At 39.6% G+C, this 21,920-nt stretch overlaps 1 protein-coding gene across 3 annotated transcripts in view; it reads right to left on the bottom strand.

Annotated features, from left to right (window-relative positions):
- The window catches only part of SLC17A1 (solute carrier family 17 member 1), a 206,250-nt gene that overhangs the window by 122,256 nt on the left and 62,074 nt on the right, over nucleotides 1–21,920 (bottom strand). The gene's annotated exons all lie outside the window — the stretch shown is intronic.

The raw sequence follows: 21,920 nt of genomic DNA, 5'->3' as shown, positions 1-21,920 counted from the left end.
AGAATCATCTTCAGGTCCTGGTAGGGAAAGAGTTTCATGACATACTGTAAGGTGAAGAAAGAAATGTGGAAAAATTGCACATTGAGTGTTACTTTTGGGTAAAAGGAGGGAAATTTTGAACCATGTTCATGTTTCATAGGTTCAAGATATAAAATTACATCAAACAGAAAATAAATTCTGAAAACAGACTGATACGCATGAAGCCAGGAATGCAACCCATGTCTCCTTACTCGCTGAGCCAATGGGGAAGATTGTGAATGAAGTTAACTGTATACCATATTGGTAACATGAACACATAACGGTTCAGTTTGAACAGTTCTCTGATGATATGTTCTTAATGGGATGTCTTCTATTTGTCAGAAATTAAAAAAAAAAATAAAACAAATAAATTTAAATCCCCACTTTTGTAAACTAATAGAAAAATGAAGAAACTTCTATAAGGTTCTATGAGCTAGCATTACTCTGAAACCAAAACTAAACAAACATAGCACAGGATAACTCAAAGCTAATATCAGTTACTGAAGTAGATGCAAAAGTCCTAAAGAGTATAACATAAAATCCATGCAAGCAGTTTATTAAGGAAAAATAGCATCATGAAGCTAGGTGGTTGAACCTTGGAGTGCCAATATACTTAAGGATGTAAAATGCCTTCCACCCACTGATTAAACAGGGGCTACAGAACATTTGGTGGCTCAGTGGTAAAGAATCTGCCTGTCAATGCACGAGATGTGGGTTCAATCCCTGGGTTGGGAAAATCCCCTGGAAAAGGGAATGGTAACCCACTCCAGTATTCTTGCCTGGGAGATCCCATGGACAGAGGAGCCTGATGGGCTACAGTCTACATGGTTGCAAAGAGTCAGACATGACTTAGTCACTAAAAAAAATAAAAACCAACAAAACATTCACATGCAAATGACAACTGCCTTTAGCCCCCAGGCATTGGTGGCAAACCAGACAATGTTTCAAGGAATTTATGGATGTGGAAATGAACAAATGAATAATTTTAGAAAAATCATGTACACCTAAAAAAACTATTTCTACAGCAGATAATGTGTACAAAAGTGTTTGCGAGCTATTGGGTTGAGAGTCTGGTTCAACTGAGAGAGGAAGGTAAAGAAAAGTTTTCTAAGAAGAAGGTTATTTAAACCAGACCTTGATGAGGGAATCACTAAATGCCATCCAGAGGAAAGGGCAAGACCCATTGAAGGAGACAGGAGAGCATCATCAAAGGCATTGAGGTGTGGCCGGAATGGTTTCTCCGAGTAATAAAGAATCTGATATGACTAGAGATCATAGACATGCAGTGGGAAGATTTGACTGAATGGCGCTTGGGGATGGTTGACACAAACTTTTGTGCATGCTTGTGCTAAGTCGCTTCAGTCGTGTCTGACTCTGGGACCTTGTGAACTGTAGGAGATCGGAACCACCAATCAAAATGGTAAATGTGCAAAGCTTCTGAGTATTAGAGTGGAAGGACTTGTGAATTATTGAGAGACTGCTGGTACCAATAAGATGGATTATAGTGGAAAGGCTGGGAAGTATGAGGAAACAAAGCTAATGTGCTTGCTTGAGCCAGATACTAGGGATTCTCTTAAGCATTCAACTTTGTCCCCAATCCCTACAAGTTACCACTCACAGAGCCAGTGTTGTGACAGATTAGGTTCCAATGCGAGCAAACTTGCTTGCAAGGGTCAACCATTAAATTTTGGAAAATTTTGCAAACTGGTTGTTAAATAACAAACACCACTGTTAAAAATTAAATTATATAAAACTACAATTAAATAAATTTAGAACAGGTAAAAATACACATCAATTTCTAATTATTTGGCAATGTTTACTATTAACTATGTTCTTCAGGTTATTTTCACCAATTCTATGTGAATGATAGAAATGCTATTTAGTGGCTTGCTATTGTGCTTTTTTCTCAATTCTGATTTCATAGATGTGCTGGTAGCTGGAATTCAGCCTGGTGGAACTTTTTACACCACGGAAATCAACAAATGCCACAAGGCAGGACTTTACCTATTGCTTTCTTGATTACCTAGATTTAAGAATGTCCTAGAGGAAATGTGAATTAAACTTAAAAGTGTGATATATCTGTAACTGTTGCACTGTAAAGAGCCCCAAATATTAAGGCAATATTTTTCCAGTATTCAGAAACTATTATCTGATTCAGTAAAAGAATCACTCATATCACTGACATCTGAGCAATGTTCTGATATAGTTTTTTCTTACTTGGCAAAATTAAAAAAAAAAAAAAGGAATCAACATCTATGTCAGGACTATACTCATTGGTCAATGGTATGAGTGACTTCTGTGATGAAATGGATAGTAATCAAGCAGTTCTTTGTAGTCTGATTTTATGATTCTATTGTTGGTAATACAATTATAAAAATGGGTATTTTGTATGAAACAGCAATTCCTCCAAAATGATAGGTCTAATCTGAAACTCAGAGACATTTTAGTTTAAAATTTATTTCTAAAACTGTATAAAAATAGTTAACAGAATTTCATACATTAACCCTTGAGCAGTGTCAAGTTTTATTAACACACACATGTGTGTGTATATGTGCTTAGTCACTCAGTTGTATCCGACTCTTTTGCAACCCCATGGACTCTAGTTGGCCAGGCTCCTCTCTCCATGGGATTTCCCAGGTATGAATACTGGAGTGAATTGCCATGCCTTCTTCCAGAGACATTTACCAACACATTGCTGTCTATAACCCATACTCCATACATTTGAGATAAGTTCCTAAATGAAATAAATGTATAGAGGACAATGAAAGGCAAAGGAATACTTCATTCACTTGTTCTGTAGCCTCAAATCCTAGCTGGGGGGTGAGAGGCCAGATAATGGGAAAGACCCTTTTCCCTGCACTAAAGAAAATAGGGAGGAAGTCAAACATGCTCATTTTTCCCATTTTAAAATTGGAGGCTTGTTCTCAGGCTCCTGATCCTTCTACCTCAGACTTATAGAGTAACAATCATCAAATAATAAAAGAAGATGATCTGGCTTCTTTTCAGAAAATCTGGGATTTGTTTTGGTTTTGCCATATATTGACTTGAATCCGCCATTGTAAAGTTAAATTAATTAATTAATCAAAAAAGAAAGAAAGAAAATCTGGGAAAGTTCTAAAAGCCAAAACACTTGGGCACTATGGAGGTGTTAGTATGTCTCTTGAGCTACTCTTCTATTTGAAACATTGCCTTTCATATGCCATCCAATTAACAAATCCTCAGAGGCTTTCTAGAAACAGTGTCATTACATGAGATGCTTCAGAAGTATTAAAGGACATGCTTGGAGATGACTTCTTTAAGTCAAGACATGGGTATCTTTCTCCAGGGGATCTTCCCCACCAGGGATCAAACCTAGGTCTCCTGCATTGCAGGCAGATTCTCTACTGTTTGAGCCAGCAGGGAAGCCCAAATAATAAACAGAATTAACTATTGTCTGCCTGGTAGGCTTGAATGTTTACCACATCTGCAAATAATAAATTCAACAAAAAGAACATCATGTCTTACCCAGTGAACTGTGTGATTCAGAGCCATGAGCATATAAGCCAGAAAAACATAGTTAATTACAGCTATTATTTTGGAAAGTTAGTTGCTCTGAAAATACTTTGGTTTCTGATGATCTTTAATTAGCTTATCTGCAGCTGGAGTCCTTGATAACTGCCTCAAAGGGTTCCTCCCCCAAATCCAAGGATGATTCAATACTGGGACATCCATAAAGGTGATTCACCAAATTAGTAAGTTAATACTGATAAAGCATTATGTTCATAACAATGGTTACTAAAAATGCACTTGAAAATACTCACTATAGTTACTCTTCAGTTAAAAACTTTTAGTAAGCTGAAGCTAATGGGATAAATTCTAAAAACTGTTGAATGAATACATCCCCAAAGAAAGCCCAGCATGTCCAGTAGTGAAATAATAGTTTTACTGTCTTTTGAGTCAGGAACTTGCTGCCAAAAGTTCTTATCACCAATACATGTCTTACTGTGGAATATTAGACAAAGATAGTAAGCACAGAATTTAACCATGGTCAACTCTAAGCCAATTTCAGAGTTTTGGATGACTTCATTGAAGGTCTAGTGTGGCTGCCAGCTTCTAAGATGGCACTCCATCACCTCTGCCTCCTAGTATTGGCACCCTTGTGCAGCTCCCTCCCCCACATTATACAAGGGTTAGTCTATGGGATGCAGAAAGCACACACAATACAGCAGAAGTTAGAGTGTGTCACTTTGGAGATTAGGTTATAATAGATAAAGGAGTTTCCTTTAGTCACAAAATAGAAAAAACAGAATCAATGGAGCTACTTATTGATTCCCAGCAATAGATTGCCAATAAAAAGATACACTTTCTTTTACAAATTCACAGTACCCTAAAAAGAATCTTTGATTTGAATGGGGCCCTCCAAAGCTATTCACCAAGAATATCACCAACAGAGAAACACCTCGATGCCTCTTAATCCCCTGAAGCACTTCCCCACCTCCACTGGTAACCACTAGTTCGTTCTCTGCCTCACCTGTGAATCTGTTTCTCTTTTGCCTGAAAAGACATTGCTGAGCACCAGGGAAACACATATCAAAATGACAATGAGATATCACCTCATACCTGTCAGAATGGCTGTCATCAAAAAAACCACACAAATATCAAATGTTGGCAAGAATGTGGAGAAAAGGGAACCTCAGTACACAGCTGGAAGGAATATAAACTGGTGCAACCACAATGGAAAACAGCATGCAGATTATTTTGAATTAAAGTGATCTGAGAAACCACCAGTGGAAAAAAATAATTAAAAAACCTACTCTCATCTCCTGCTTTCCCTCTAAAAGTGGAAAATAAAATCTTTCATGTGAAGGTACCCTATACCAGGAGGGTAGAATATACCACCAGACTTAGGGAATTCAAGACTAAGAAAGCTATATAAACAAATTTTGTTACTTCTTCATTAGTCAGCTACCCCAAGCACAAGCCCCTCTGTTTTGTTACATCTTCACAAATAATTGTTTCTCTCTTTAAAAATGACATAAACAACCTGTTCTGATCACATAGCAATGGGGTCCCATTGCTATGAGAATCCAGTGAGAATTAGACTGGTGTTTTTTTTTTCCTCCTGTTAATCTGTCTTCTGTCAATTTAATCATTAGACCAGTCGAACTCAAGAGGGGTAGGGGGAAATTTCCTCCTACCTGACAGAGCTAACAACAAACCCTCCATCCCCAAAAAGTATTTTAACTTCAAAATTTGCTAAAAAGGCATAATTAACACTTATTTTACATTTAAAAAGTGCTTACTAAAATAAGACAAATAGGATTCCTAACATATGTGCCTAGTATATCTCAACCTAAAGCCCAATATTATGTTTGATGGTGAAATATCAGTAACATTCCCCAGAGAGTCAGGACCATGACAAAGAATCTTTGTATCACCATCGTTATTACTGATGACATTTTGTGACATATTTAGGAATATTCATCAAGGAATTTTCCAAGCAGCTGATTTATTGCATTGTGTTTAGAGGAATATCTAAAGAGAGAAATGAAAACAGATACATTACTGTACTGTGTACTACTGTGGAAAAAAAAAAGCTCCTTTTTAACTATGAGGCTATAAAGCAAAACAATGTAATCCATACATCTACACAATCAAAAGTTACAGAGATTTGGAACAAAAACCAAAAGTGCACAGTGATATCGTGAAGGAAGGTCTAAAGCTTTCTAAGAGGATTAACGTGTGATTAGAAATAGCTAAGAATATAATAGTTAAGAATAAACTTAGGCAAATCAATTGTTCCTTGAATTAAGCACATGTGCCTTCCGTGTGTGTGTATGTGTGTGTGCGTTTGTGTATGGCAGCTGCAGATTTCTTTTTCTCAAAAAGAGGCAAAGAGATTCTGGGAAATGTAGAGAGAAAACTGAACCTCAAATTACCCCGAAATACATTTCATTTCTATATACATAAAAAATATAACAATATGATGAAACCAACGAAAACAACATGCTCAAAATTGTTCAGAGTGACCTATTTCCTATGTTATTAATAAATATTAGAAAGCAACTCTGGGAGAACATTAATCATTAGCACACAAGGATATACTATGATCCCAATAATTCAATATTCAGTAAATATATTAATATAAAAAGATATATCTATGGTTGTACCACTAGATCTAATTAGGAGTGAAAAAACCACACAGTTACTTGAAGAAGGAAACTTTAGTATAAAGAATGAATTCAGAGAACTGGAGTAAGGACTCAGGGACTGGCTAATAGGAAGCAAAAATAACCAAATAGTGGAGGACTAGCAGAGACAAGGCTTCCCTGGTGGCTCAGTGGTAAGAAATCTGCCTGCTAATACCGGAGATGTGGGTTTGATTCCTGGGTTGGAAAGATCCCCTTGAGAAGGAAATGCCAGCCCATTCTAGTATTCTTGCCTGGAAAATCCCATGGACAGAGGAGTCTGGCGGGCTACTGTTCAAGGGGTCGCAAAAGAGTTGGACATGACTTAGCAACTAAACAACAAAACAACAAGGAGAGATAAGGGGCAGTTACTACTCGTAGGGTCAAAGGGGAGCACCAAGGACTGAAATCCGTATCTTCTGGGAGAAGGCACGTGTGTGGGTCACTGGATTAAAGAGGAATTGCTGTGGTTTTGGGTCACTTGGTGGAAATCCAATCACAACAGGTGAAGGCAGCTGAGCAAATAAAGTTTGGAGTTCAGAGGAAGGGCATTAAACAAAGGGGACTGCATGGGATCACTGGGAATAAGTTCAGTTAGAGAGGACGTTCAAGAACAGAGTTCTGGGTGCACCAACATTAGAGGTTAAGGAAAAAATGGTGATTCAGCAAAAAAGATTCAGAAAGAACAACGTATAAGGCATGAGAAAAACCAGACTTAAATGGCATGTGACAATCAAGGGGAACAAGGAGTGATTGATGATAGCTGTCAAGTATTGACAGCTAAAACCTGAGAAGTGACCACTGGATTTGCCAGTATGGAGGTTGGTGATGGCTTTGCCACGTGCTGTCTTGTTGATGGTGGGCTCAAGAGAGAATATAACTTTCTATGGAGTATAATTTCCCGTAGTTTGTTGTGCTCCACACAGTCAAAGGCTTTGGTATAGTCAATAAAGCAGAAATAGATGTTTTTCTGGAACTCTCTTGCTTTTTTGATGATCCAACAGATGTTGTCAATTTGATCTCAGGTTCCTCTGCCTTCCCTAAACTCAGTTTGAACATGTGGAAGTTCATAGTTCATGTACTGTTGAAGCCTGGCTTGGAGAATTTTGAGCATTACTTTGCTAGAGTGTGAGATGAGTGCAATTGTGTGGTAGTTTGAGTATTCTTTGGCATTGCCTTTCTTTGGGATTAGAATGATAACTGACCTTTTCTAGTCCTTTGGTCACTGCTGAGTTGTCCAAATTTGTTGGCATATTGAATGCAGCATTTTCACAGCATCATCTTTTAGGATTTGAAATAGCTTAACTGGAATTCCATCACCTCTACTACCTTTGTTCAATGTGATGCTTCCTAAGGCCCAACTTGACTTCTCATTCCAGGATGTCTGACTCTAGATGAGTAATCACATCATTGTGGTTATCTGGGTCATGAAGATCTTTTTTGTATAGTTCCTCTGTGTATTCTTGCCAACTCTTCTTAATATCTTCTGCCTCTGTTAGGTTCATACCATTTCTGTCCTTTATTGTGCCCATCTTAGCATGAAATGTCCCCTTGGTATCTAATTTTCTTGAAGAGATCTCTAGTCTTCCCCATTCTATTGTTTTCCTCTATTTCTTTGCATTGATCACTGAGAAAGGCTTTCTTATCTCTCCTTGCTATTCTTTGGCACTCTGCATTCAAGCGAGTATATCTTTCCTTTTCTCCTTTGCCTTTAGCTTCTCTTCTTTTCTCAGCTATTCAGAAGGCCTCCTCAGACCACCTTTTGCCTTTTTGAATTTCTTTTTCTTGGGGATGGTTTTAATCACTGCCTCCTGCAAAATGTCATGAACCTCCATCCATATTTCTTCAGGCACTCTGTCTATCAGATCCAATCCCTTGACTCTATTTGTTACTTCCACCGTTGAAAACTTTTAAAGAGATGGGAACACCAGATCACCTGACCTGTTTCCTGAGAAATCTATGCCGGTCAAGAAGCAACAATTAGAACTGGACATGGAAGAACACACTGGTTCCAAACTGGGAAAGGAGTACATCAAGGCTGTATATTGTCACCCTGTTTATTTAATTTATATGCAGAGCACATCTTGAGAAATGCTGGACTGGATGAAGCACAAGCCGGAATCAAGACTGCCAGGAGAAATATCAATAACCTCATATATGCAGATGACACCACCCTTATGGCAGAAAGTGAAGAAGAACTAAAGAATCTCTTGATGAAAGTGAAAGAGGAGAGTGAAAAAGTTGGATTAAAACTCAACATTCAAAAACTAAGATCATGGCATCTGTTCCCATCATTTCATGGCAAATAGATTGGGAAACAATGGAAACAGTGACAGACTTTATTTTGGGGGGCTCCAAAATCACTGCAGATGGTGACTGCAGTCATGAAATTAAAAGATGCTTGCTCCTTGGAAGAAAAGCTATGACTAACCTAACAGCTTATTAAAAAGGAGAAACATTACTTTGCCAACAAAGGTCTGTCTAGTCAAACATATGGTTTTCCAGTAGTCATGTATGAATGTGAGAGTTGAACTGTAAAGAAAGCTGAGTGCCAAAGAATTGATGCTTTTGAACTATGGTGTTGGAGAAGACTCTTGAGAGTCCCTTGGACTGCAAGGAGATCCAACCAGTCCATCCTAAAGGAAATCAGTCTTGAATATTCATTGGAAGGACTGATGCTGAAGCTGAAACTCCCAATATTTTGGCCACCTAATGCGAAGAACTGACTCATGAAAAGACCCTGATGCTGGGAAAGATTGAAGGGAGGAGAAGAAGGGGATGACAGATGATGAGATGGTTGGATGGCATCACTGACTTGATGGACATGAGCCTGAGTAAGCTCTGATTATGGACAGGGAAGCCTGGCATGCAGCAGTCCGTGGGGTCACAAAGAGCTGGACACTACTGAGCGACTGAACTGAACTGATGGAGTGTAATCTATAAAATATTGAATTACTATGTTGTACATTTGAAACTAATATAGTATTGTAAATCAAATATAAATTTAAAGAGAGAGACAGAATCAGAGATGAGCAGACAGACAAGTATGCCTGAGTCTTATGAAATGTTTTGTTACAAAAGGGAATGGATTCTTGTTGATGCATGACAGAAAACCACAAAATTCTGTAAAGCAATTATCCTTCAATTAAAAAATTTAAGCAAAAGGGAGAAGAATCACACGGTGTCTATTTTCACAGAAAACTCTGTGGCTTTGTGCAAATAGATATAATCAGAAAACCACAAAAATCATTAAAGTTAACAAAAATATATTAAGTCTCTACTCTGGAGAGCCCACTTGTATTAAACAGGAGGGTGACAGAAAGAGGACTTAAAAGGGACAAGACATACCCCTTCTCATGAAGAATATAATAACCCTGAGCCACCCCCAGAAGGCACCAGTGCTTAAATGAGGAGCATGGGCTGTCAGGCTCCTATAAGAAGGAGCATCAATTCCAAATGGAAGATCAGGGATGATGATGGTGACCTCATGTGGGCTTGAAGCATGAGCAGGATTTAATGAGCTCGATCTACTTGTCAGTGAGACAATGAAAGTAAAGTTAAAATTAAACCATTATGCCAATAAACTTCTCCCCTTTGGTAACACAGGGGCTAAAGGTTTAGGGTAATCATTTATCTCCTAGAGACTAGGAAATTTGGTAATGTTTAGAGATATCTATTTGAATGGAATGAGGACCCTGTACTCCACCTCCCTCAGGTGAGCCTTCCATCTTCTGTTCTTTAATATTCTGCTTTTGAGATGATGAGAATGGGTTTTCCCACAGAGAGCTGCTGAGTTTGCTGTTTTAGGGGTGGGGAAGAGACTTTTTCTGAGATAATTCTGAAAAGTGAGAAAGGATGTTACTTTTACCTAAAAGAAACCAAGGTCCCAGAACTCTAGGGAATAAAACTCTGGGAATAAAATTATCCAAAAGGATGGCAAATCAATAATTTAAAATTATACTTTTTAGAGTTAATATCACCCATTTATTGGAATCTGTAGTTTAAGATTCCTAAACTGGGCTTGTTTTTATGGGATGCATTAATTTAAAAAAATCGGTTCATATATAAATGTAAATTCTGGCAGAGGGAGATTTTCATAGGGGTTAACAGATCAAATAACCAAAATAGACTTAACCTTTCCAATTAATTCATGCAAGGGGAAAAGTAAAACAAAATGAAATCCCACAGGGCTTTGGGAAGTAGGTAATGAGTGAAGAGTTTGGGGCAGAGAACTTTAATTTGGGGGCTATGAATAAGAGCCACGAACTGTTCTTATATACAAGAAATGCTCAGTGCTGACAAAGATAACACTTGTGCTATTAATAGCTCTGCTTGGTACCTTAAGGAAGAGTCTCATTCTACAGTCAACTACTCAATGGCAGAAGGCCAGGGTATATTTAATGCAAAGGTAATAGACACAGAAACAGTCTTGGCCAGAGAAAGTGATAGGAAATTGATACAGGAGTGAATGGCCCAATTTTTTTGCTGGTTCTTTCTCATTTACCTGGTCTCTAAGTAAATAGATAAGGCTGATGACTTTCAAATTTATATTTCTACTTGGGCCCTCTGTCCCGAGCTACCAACTCATAGATACAATGCCTATTTGGCAGTCTTCCCTTCTGGGTCAAACAGGCAACTCAAACCCAACATGTCCAAAATGAAACTCCTGTTTTTCTTCTGGATACTTGCTCTCCTCTTGCTGATCTCCCTACTGCCACTGAGCACACACCACCATTCACTCACTCACTCAAGCCATAATTCTAGAAGTCTCCAAAAAAATCTTCCCTTTTCCTGATCCCCTATCCACCTCATGAGCAATTCTTCTTGACTCTAGCTCCAAAACAGATCCCCACGACAGCCCAGCCTGGATACCATTAACCCTTGAACAGGTAACTATGACAGCCTCTTCTCAAGTCTCTTGGTTCCCAGTCATGACCCTTGGAGACCATGCCCCCTACAGCAGTCAAGGCAAATCCAGTCCCCTTTTCTACCCACAGGACCCTGCATGGTGTGTCCTCAACCACCACTTTGATCTCACCTCCCACCACTGACCTTCTCACTCACTCTGCCCTGGTCATGTTGGACAATCTTGTTTTGTTTCTTTGCCTGGAATGCCCTTGCTCAGAGCTGCCTCTTTCTCACCATTCCCATTTCAGCTTGGATATAACTTCCTCACACAACCAGGTAAAGTAGTTAGATTTGGCAAAGTGATGCTAGTTACTAAGTTGTTGTCAGTGCTACTCTATCTTCATACCAAGTGTCATTCTTACTTCTTTCTTTTCATTTTGTGCCTCTCCTGAAGACTTTGCTGGAGTTAACAAGGCAGTGGAAATTGGGACAAAGCAGATACAGGGTAAGGGATGCAGGTCTGGACAATATGCTGACATTATTGCTGGTTAACAGAAAAACTAGTAAGCGCTTCTGTAACAATACGTATGGAGAGGAGAAGTTTAATGAAAACTAAGTCGTTCAGTCATAAATGCAAGAGAAAGAGCTAAGGTAACAAAATATTCCACTTACTGGTTCAACAAATATTTACGGAATCAATGAATGAACTAGTGGTCAGTGAACTTTCAGATGCTTGTACACTAGAAGAGTCCTGCTAGGTATTGTTGTTATTTAATCACTAAGTCATGTCTGATTCTTCTGCGACCCTGTGGACTGTAGCCAGCCAGGCTCCTCTGTCCATGGGGTCTCCCAGGCAGGAGTACTGGAGCAGGTTACCATTTCTTCCTCCAGGGGATCTTCCTGACCCAGGGGTTGAACCCGAGTCTTCTGCATTGGCAGGCGGATTCTTTACCACTGAACCATCTGGGAAGCTCCCTAATAGGTATAACCTTTGGGAAAAAACATTCCTCTGAATGCTATGTCTTCGAACTAATTGCCCTACGTGGTAGACAGGCATATAACTACTGTTATATGGGACGCGATATAAGGGATGCGATATTCAGTCCCTTCTTGTGACAGCTTTCTTGTCAGTTATCAGGCCTACTCTATTTTGCCAATGAGCAATGATTTGAATTCCAATTCAACTTTCAGTTCATTTTTGAATTTCAACATGGACTGGAGGGCTCCTTGGTCTATAATCTCTGTGTTTTAAAATGATATAATGAGGCAACTGTTGTATTAGCTAATCACTACCCACTGTAGTTGTGATGTGCACAACACAGACATTATGCAATGTTTCCGATCACACTTAAAAACAACATCATCAAAGAATCAGATGTATCCATGCTCTTATGTTAATTAAAGTAGTACTCCATAGAGAGAAATTAGAAATTTTATTTTACAAACAACTCCTACCCTGCCCTCCCTTCCCTTTACCTCTGCTCAGCTCCCTAACTTTTCTGATCATTTTCAGAGAGTGAAAAAGCCATTGGTTATTTTCGGCCTCCAAATAATCTCATGTGATAATTCATAGCTCCAGTCTGATGAAAAGCATACAACTCCCAAATTTTATCTAGAAGCAGAACTCCTCATCTCCAGCTTGGGTCCGGTTGGGGAGGGTGGTGGTGGAAGATTTGGTTTGCCTTCTTATTCCCTTTCTGTGTCAACTCCTCCTCTTGCCCCTCCTGGTAACTGAGGCTTCTGATCCATTTCAGGCTGGTGGTTAGGGTGGTTGGTAAGAGGCAGGAAGTATGATTGTTCCCTGGAATCTTAAGATCTGGGGCTCTCTAGGCTTGGGTGGATGTTCAGCATTACTCTTCTGGAGAGTTCCCTGCTGGGGACACCCATCAGTCTCTCCCATGCTCTCTGCTCGGCCCTTACTGTTCCTCCCTCAGCCGTTGGGCATCCGGCACTCCACCCCACCTTTTGGGAGGTTGTGTGGTCCTTCAAGACAGTTCTCTTGGCAGGATTTTAAAAGGCTATAACCTGGACCTCTCTAGTCATTCATATCTGGCTCAGAAGGAACCTGCATGTGTCTGTCCAGGCATCTTTGCACCTGCTGCTGTGGCAGGTCTCACAACCCTCCGATGTGCTGCGGGCCCTTTCTCTGCCCTGCAGCCTCAGGCCATGAGTCGCTGCCCCGTGGTCTTCGATTCGGAGGTCTGTGTTACTTATCAGTTTCCTCCTCTGTCTCATACACACGGAGTGGTGCACACAAACACACACAACCTCCAGGGGACATAAGTCAAGCTCTGGACGATCCCGCTGCAGGCAGCCAATATTGTTTGACTTAGCGTAAGGGGCGGCATCCACCTGATCTCTTTCATGAAGTCAGAGTGAATGAGTGACGCACATATCAGCAACTTCCTCGAAGGAAGCTTTCTCAGATTCTTTGTCTCAGTTTGTGTCTTTGAAGTGAGTTCAGCAGCCTCCTCCTTCTCAAGTTTCTCCCATCACTTGGGCTGCTTTCTCAGGACTTCCCTGGTGATACAGTGGTAAAGAATCTGCCAGCCAACGCAGGGGCCATGGGCTCGATCCCTGGTTTAGGAAGATCTCATGTGCCACAGGGCAACTGGCCTGTACACCACTACTACTGAGCCCACATGCCCTGGCGCCCATGCTCTGCCACAAGAGAAGCCCGAGCATTGAGAAAGCCCAGGCACAGCAATGAAGACCCAGCACAGCCAAGAATCAATCAATAAATAGTAAAAAAGATGTTTGCTAGATTCTGTTTTGTATATCTAGATCTTATTTAGTAGACCTAGTTTTTCAACTTATTTAATCCATTGGAATCTTCCAGGTGAAATTTCAAAGAAGATTGTCCGGTTTTAACATCCAGTTGCTACTGATGGCAGCTGAAAGACATGGGAACATAGAACTCGAAAGAATATTACAATCCGTTAAGGCGAGCCAGACCAGATCCCTCATTTGAGAAAAGCAGAGAAGTGCCATTCCCAAGACTACACATTTGGCTAGTGATAGAATCTGGACAACAAATCATGTCTCTTGAACGCTAATCTAGCACGTTTTCCACTAAACATTTCCTCCTAATTCTTAGAAGAATTGGGGCTGCGCTATAGGACACCTCTTTTTATATTTGCTTTTATTTCAGTAGGTAAACACCAGTGTCTGGGAGAAGAGAATCAAAATGTCTAATACAGTAGAAACCGGAACTATAGTGGGAGATCCTGCCAATAATGATACTGTAAGCACGGCTCAAGTGCAAACCTCCAGGAAAGGTAAAATCGTGTACTGGGGCGTGGATAAAACTGGGATCTATGTCACTGTTTGGTGATGTACAGTCTCTTCTTGATCCTACACATTGCCAAGAATTCTAAATAGCTGTAAAGCACTTTTACGGAGAATTACTTCATTTCTTGCAAGAAACCTTGAAGGTATATAGGACAGGTAGATATCAAGACACTAGATCATCAAGACGTTAGGCAGAGATAAAGAAAAAAATTTAGAGCAGATGTCAAATAGAAAATATGGAAACCAATCTAGGTTTTTCTGATACTAAGTCCAGAGATCATCCCATTTGATCTTTCCACTCAGACTAGATCTAGATCTACCTCAAGGAGAATAGGCTTTTTCTTTACGCCATATCACATAAGTCACACATCCTCCTCCCTCTCAGTTAAGTTACAATTTAGTGCTTTTCAATAATATATTGAATAATACATTGGTGCTTCCCTGGTGGCTCAGATGGTAAAGAATCTGCCTGCAATGCAGGAGACTTGGGTTCAATCCCTGAGTCGGGATGATCCCCTGGAGAAGGGAACGGCTACCCACTCCAGTATTCTTGCCTGGGAAATCCCATGAACAGAGAAGTCTGGTGGGCTACAGTCCATGGGGTCACAACTGAGCAACTAAAACTTTTTCAATAATACATCATAAGGGAAACTGTTGAACACCTTATTTTACTCTAAACTCTAAATGACTTATAACTATTTTATTCACTAATTCTCTTAAGCATATAGGCTTTTCATAAGATAATGCTTTTTAAAAGTAAAACATTAACCAAGATGGAATGCTTTGTGAGACTCAACATTTTAGCCAGTTATATCTGCTGGCAAGTGAACATGCCTTAAGGAAAAGGGGATTTACCTAATCTTATCCATCAAAGAAGAAATCAGGAAACATGCATGCTATTTAATAGTACTCACCCTACAATTAACTACCAACTGACATTTAATGAATACTCTTCCATTGCCTCAGCTTCCTTATCTGTAAAGTGGAAGCATTTGTATATCTACGATCCCATCCATTTCTAAATAATAGGAGACCATTTGACTATATGCCATTGACCAGATTTTCTTATCCCAACTCTTTCTCTCTAAAAATCAGTAACTGATAAACAGAGAACTTATAAACAGTTTTCATGGCACAATATTGCACATTGGGTAAGAGTACAGATTAAGGTGCTACGCTGCCTATGTTAGCAACCCTGATTTTGCAATTAATGAGCTATGTGACCTTAGGCAAGTTACTTAAATTTTCTGTGTCTCAGTTTCCTTATTTGTAAAAATGAGATGATAACAACAGTATTTATCTCACAGGATTTCCATGAGGATTAAATTAGTTATAATATGTGAACCATTTAGAACAATGTCTGGCATGTAGTTAAGCACTGTATAAACTTCACTATCATAATCACCTCTCACACAGTTTTTCTTCCTCAGCCCACTTTTCAGGAGTCATTGGAACTCTCTGGGCTAATTTGTCTAAAAGTGGAACTTAATGTGGTCTTTCTAGTTTCTTCCATAGTCTCTTAGGGCATCCACCCCACCATGCTGCTTTTCCCCTGGTGACCACCTCTTGACCCCAGCCTTTTATCACAAATGGCATTATGCTAATAACATCATCTTTTGTTTTGGCTGGTTCTCCTCCCACCTTATAAGAGAGAACCTCAACCACTCCTCAATGTCCCACTTAGTTATTTTGTATTTCTCATAAATGCTTATGAATAAGCCTTGCTGGCTGCTTCTTCAGTTGGCGTCCAACACCAATTTTTCTTTCCTCTCTCTCTCTAGCCCATTCTCACTGGGCACTGCTGGGTCCTCTGATTCTCACTCTCAGGGCCCTGCTGAGGCTTTCTCCCAGGGCCAGGACCCCCAGAGATTACTGACATCTTTACTGGGCATGATTGTGCTTCTAAGATACTCAGAGAATCAAATCCAGGGGGTTCCATGGCATGTGGGGAAATGCCCTCTCCCCCATTATATGTCATATCTGGTCATGTGGCCACAGAAAAGACTTGCTTATGCTCCTATATCTCTAGAGACACTAGGTGAAAAGAGATGGACCTTCAGGTTCTGCCAGAGGTCAGGCTCTATTAAGGGTTCATATGGCAGGGTAGGGACAGACATCACCTTGACCTTCCTATCCTTTCTCTACCAAAGGCCCATGAGCTTCTGCCTGGGTTCAGTCAGATAAATGGAAGCCACTTTAGGTAATTCAAGAAAAAAAAAAAGAGGTTTAATATAGAAGATGAAAATAGTTCATAGACTTTGGGAGGCTGGGGAAGAAGAAGTCAAGTTAGGCACTTGGAGGAAATCCTGAAGTGTAGGACGGATGGGACACAGCTAGCGATCCTGTGGAGCACATAGTGGGTGGTATTCAGGAGAGTTCCAGGCCCAGGCAAAAACCCCGTCTACCATTACTGATCCTCCTACTCCCCCCTGTAGTGGCCACCTCAGCACAGTGTTCAGCTCTCACTGTGTTCAGCCTTCCAAACTTTGTCCTAATGCTCTTGTAATTGGAACCCTGCTTGCATACACGTAGGTTGAGGATTATCGTTTCCAGGTATTTATCTATTACTGTGAAGAACTTAGAAGGGCAGGCCTGGCAGTGAGAATTAATAAACAACACTGGACACTGCTTCGTTGCTGCCCATCAAAAGCCGGCACAGAGTTAAATATACCCTGGCCTATGTTAGGAATGGCCCCAAAAGATGAGTCTGCAATAATGTTCCTTTCTGAAAGTCACAGAAATCAATAAAATAAGCACAACACCTTGAGAAAATATTTTTACTTAGGTTAAAACTTGGGAATTGTTCCTATCACACACTACAAATTCTAAGGCTCCTAGCTAGATTTAGTATAATTTAGATGAATTAAGAGGATGCCAAGAGGAGACAAAACTCTCATCCTTGGAGCATGGCCCCATGTTACAGGCAGAAAGGGGAGGGCACTGTGAAGCCCCAGGTCAAGCTCTCCAGCATCTCAAGGCTGGTGGACCACAGACCAGGTGAGGTCACCACAGACAAGGTGAAGTCTGCAGTACTGGGATATGGTGGGGGAAGTTGCTCTGTGCCCACATCTTGATGTTTCCCCCTTCACAGCTCACCAGTCTTTCTAAAGGTTTGCAGTTTAGGATCTTGGGCCAGAGCAACAGAGCAAGGGAAAACTTACACAATTGCTGAAATTAACTTAGAAATGGGGGGCGGGGTTCCTCAAATTATGCAATGTCATTGTAGAATTAAAGTGCAAGAGTAGCTAGTTTTCCCTGAATTGCTGACAAAATTCCAAGGTGCCCTCTTCCCACCACCTGCCTCTTGACCATATGCATACATAATACTATCGGCACATGACAACAGGCCTCCAACCAGCCAAGGTGGCCCATTGCAAGGGTTATATCACACAGGAGCAAAATCACACATGACTGACTTTTATAGTCCAAGACTGGGGGTGTGGGTGGGAACCACAAGGGACCTATATAAACACTGAGTTGGCCGAAAGGTTTGTTCAGTTTTTCCAAAACATCTTTGGTCAACCCTGTACTTTAGCACACACACACAGAAAAGGAAACAAATACATAAAAGAGAGATCACTGCATAATGAAGGCATGTCTATCAAGTACTGAGCACTTTATATGAATTAATTCATTGAAACCTCATGAGAATCCTTCAAAGAACATTTAGCCAGCATCATCTCCATTTTTCAGGAGCAAGAACTCAAGTACAGAGGGATTAAGTCCTCATTTAAGGACTCATTTATGTCATCCAGGCACAAACAGGTATTATCTGGATTTAAACTAGAGTGGTCTCATTATTAGAGTGGTCTGATTATTAACTGTTATATTACAGTGCTGTGCTTATTTGGGGAAATTGAAGAGTATTTTCATTTCACATTTCTCCAAGTTCTCAAGACTACTTTTTTAAAAAAAAGCTTAGCATGTATGAAGTAAATCGACAGGAAAATATGAAAGAAGATGAGAAAGGAAACTAAAGAGAAAAAAATGTCACTTCAGAACTAAAATAGGATTAGTAGTAGGAAGGAAAGAAATTATCACTGTAAAAAAATCAAATCAGCAATGTCGAACTGAGGCTTAGTCACTCAGTTCAGTCTAACTCTTTGTGACCCCTTGGACTGCAGCCTGCCAGGCTTCTCTGTCCATGGAATTCTCTAGTCAAGAATACTAGAGTGGGTAGCCATTCCCTTCTCCAGGGGTCTGCCTGACCCAGGGATTGAACCCAAGTCTCCTGCATTGCAGGCAGGTTCTTTACCATCTGAGCCACCAGGGAAGCCCCAGTAAGGAAGTGATTCAAAAGATAATGGATGTGGGGCTTCCCTGGTGTCTCAGTTGTAAAGAATCCTCTTGCCAATGCAGGAGTCATGGATTTGATCCCTGATCTGGGAGGATCCCACAAGCAGTGGAGCAACTAAGTCCGTACACCACGACTATTGAGCCTGTGCTCTAGAACAAGAGAAGCTGCTGCAATGAGAAGCCCACGCACCACAACTAGGGAGTAGCCCCTGCTTGCTGCAACTAGAGAAAAACCCTCAAAGCAATGAAGACCCATCACGGCCAAAGATAAACAAATAAATAATTAAAAAAAGATAATGGGTGTGAAGAAAGTAACAAAGATTCTTCAAAAATAAAGAGAAGTAAGTTAATTAAGCATCCAGTTTACTGAGTTTATAACTTCCAGGAAAGTATCTAGAAAACCAAGGCAGACAAAAGTATAAAAAACATAAACTCAAATTATGAAGGGAATTGAAATGGAAAATATATATAAGAACTGATTTCTATTCAACAGCAATAAGACAATTTACTACTCAGATTGATTAGAGAGATTAAAAAGAGCAATCATGGGAGAAAGGGGGAGAGAAGCATTTAAAAGGTATAAGGTGCTAATTACAGGGGAATAAAGTACATGATCTTCTCTGAAAATATAATTTATAAGTTTGAATTAAGAAATATTGTGCATCTCAAAAAATAACTGTGTAATAGGGTGAGAAAGTTGTTCAGAAGTTATTCCTTTTAAACAAAACAAACTGTGCCCTAGTAGATTCACTAGAAAATTCTATGAGAATTTTAAGGAGCTGAAAATACTGATATTTTCTATGCAGAAGAAATCCAAATAATTTATGGAGATGAAGGTGAAATAAAGCTCTTCACTCCTTAAGTGTGGACTGTGCATGTGACTTTTTCCAGAGCATAGTATGGAAAGGAATAAAAAAAGAGTCAACTTCACAATTAAAACCCTAGCAAACACTATCTCAAGTCAGGTGATCAAGGTTAATGTCATCAGTGAGAGATCACCTTGATAGCATGTATTTTTGATATGATGTCAAGAAAATAGCAGCCTACCTCTATGGCCATCCTTTCCAAAAGCACATTACTTCAGTCTCATCATGAGAAAAACATTGGACAAATCCCAGTTGAAGGACAATCTACAAAATATCTGACTGATATTCTTCAAAATTGTTAAAATCATCAAAAATAAGGAAAGTCGGAGAAACTGTCACAGCCAAAAGGATTTCACATGTGGTGATTAATTGGGTTATGGGACCCTGAATGGGATTCTGGGACAGAAAAAAAAAATCTATTAGGTGAAAACTAAAAACTCTGAATGAAGAATAGGCTTTAGCTAATAATACTAATTAATGTAGTTTCATTAATTGTGACAACTGTGCCATACCAATTTAAGATGTTAATAACAGGGGAAATGGTATGAGGTCGAGAGGAGCTCAATAACTCTGTAAGTCTGAAACTGTTCTATAATTAAAGAAAAACATATTAAGAAAAGAGAAAATGACTTGGTATCTAAAACACTTCAGATCACATATTGAGATGGAAAGCTTAAAACTTCCTTTCTTTACAAAGCTAGTATGGCAAAACATCACCAACACACAGATTCACAAACTACAAATTAAGCTCAGTTATATATGCTAATGTAAAACTCTAGCTAAAATATTAGCAAAATAAATCATGTGTTTTCATTAAAACAGCCTATTAAGAAGAGGTCATCCTAAGAATATAAGGCTATTTGAATATTAATAGCTATAATGAATTTATATTACTGTTGCTTTTTTTGTTTAATAGCTAAGTCATGCCCGACTCTTGTGACCTCACGGACTGTAGCTTGCCAGGCACTTCTATCCATGGGATTTCCCAGGCAAGAATACTGGAGTGGGTTGCCATTTTTTTTTTCTTCAATAAGGAACTTATATAAACTTTCAAATCTCATCACACCACCTTGAGTCTCTATTGTTAACCTTAATTCACAGGTGAAATAATTGAAGTCACACAGAGTTCAGAGACTTGTCCAAGAACACACAGCTGTAAAGAGAGCAGATCCAGGAGTCTGGCTCTATGATTAAAATATAGTTGATCAAACTTATTACATTCTTCCAAAAATAAAAATAGGATAGCTTAATACAATAAAAGTATAATTCCCGCCAACACCTAGCAACATACCTAATAAGTAAAGTTAGAAGTATTCCCAGTAGATTCAAGTATCACATGACTGCCCATTTTCACCATTCCTATTTACCAGTGTTTAGAAACTGTCAGTGAATAAAATTACCCAAGAGAATAAAGTAAATGTTACAAATGGCAAAAACAAACACCTATTTTTTCCCATTATTTTGTACATAACCTGTGTATGTGTTTGATTTTCTTGTCTAAACCTAAGGGGTGGGGGTGGTGAAAATGACAGGAGAAAATGACTCAGTTAAGAAACCACAGAAACGTACTTTAGAAAAGCTTGTGACTTAACTAAAGATTAATTACAAAATTCTACCTTGGGGCAAAGGAAAGAACTTGAATTAATGGGGAGCCATCTCTGCTCTTGGCTAAGAGAAGGCAATACTACAAATACAGCAATCCCTCTTAATCTGCCATATCAATATGATATTGATCAAAATTCTAGTATAAATTTTGTGGACAGGGGAGGGGCGAGTCTCAACTAAATGCTCCCAGAGTTAAACCAAAGGTGGGGATCTGTCTGTCAATTCCTAGAACTTAACAAGAGTATTGCTACAAAACAGGGGACAGTGCTGGCCGCCCCAGCTGTTTACTCCCTTGCAGGAGCCAGGAAATGGGGGCATCCACCTGCCCTAAGGATAGTGATCACACATCACACCTCTGGAATTTCTCTCCAGGGATAATGTGAATCAACTCTATCAGCTGTTGTCAAACTAATGTATCTGGACTCAACCCCAGGGATAACCTCAGAGTTCTCATGGATCACTGGCAAATTATGCGCAAGCCTGGATTATAATATCAAGATAATGTTTAAATACTTCCATGGTCTAACTAACCTTCCTTTCAAATCTCATTTCCTCTCAGCCCCCAGACATATTAATCTACCACGTTCCCGGTTACATTTGGTACTGAAAGCCATCCCAGCTGTCCAAGTGGGGCACTTGGGAATCATTTCCAACAAATTCTCTCTTACTATCCATATCCAATCAGTCACAACTTTCAGCTAATTCTTTCTCTAAGTCTACTTCTTTCTATTCCTGCTCTCATCAGCACATGCCAGGACACTGACTGGGAAACTCTTTTGTTTGCTCTGGCCAATTCCATATATTCTTCAAGTCTCTGCTTAAATCATGG

The sequence above is a fragment of the Muntiacus reevesi genome, chromosome 20 (genome assembly GCF_963930625.1).
Source record: "Muntiacus reevesi chromosome 20, mMunRee1.1, whole genome shotgun sequence".
Taxonomy (NCBI): Eukaryota; Metazoa; Chordata; class Mammalia; order Artiodactyla; family Cervidae; genus Muntiacus; species Muntiacus reevesi.
The sequence above is the reverse complement of the archived record's forward strand: the minus strand, read 5'-3'. Positions and strand labels throughout refer to the sequence as shown.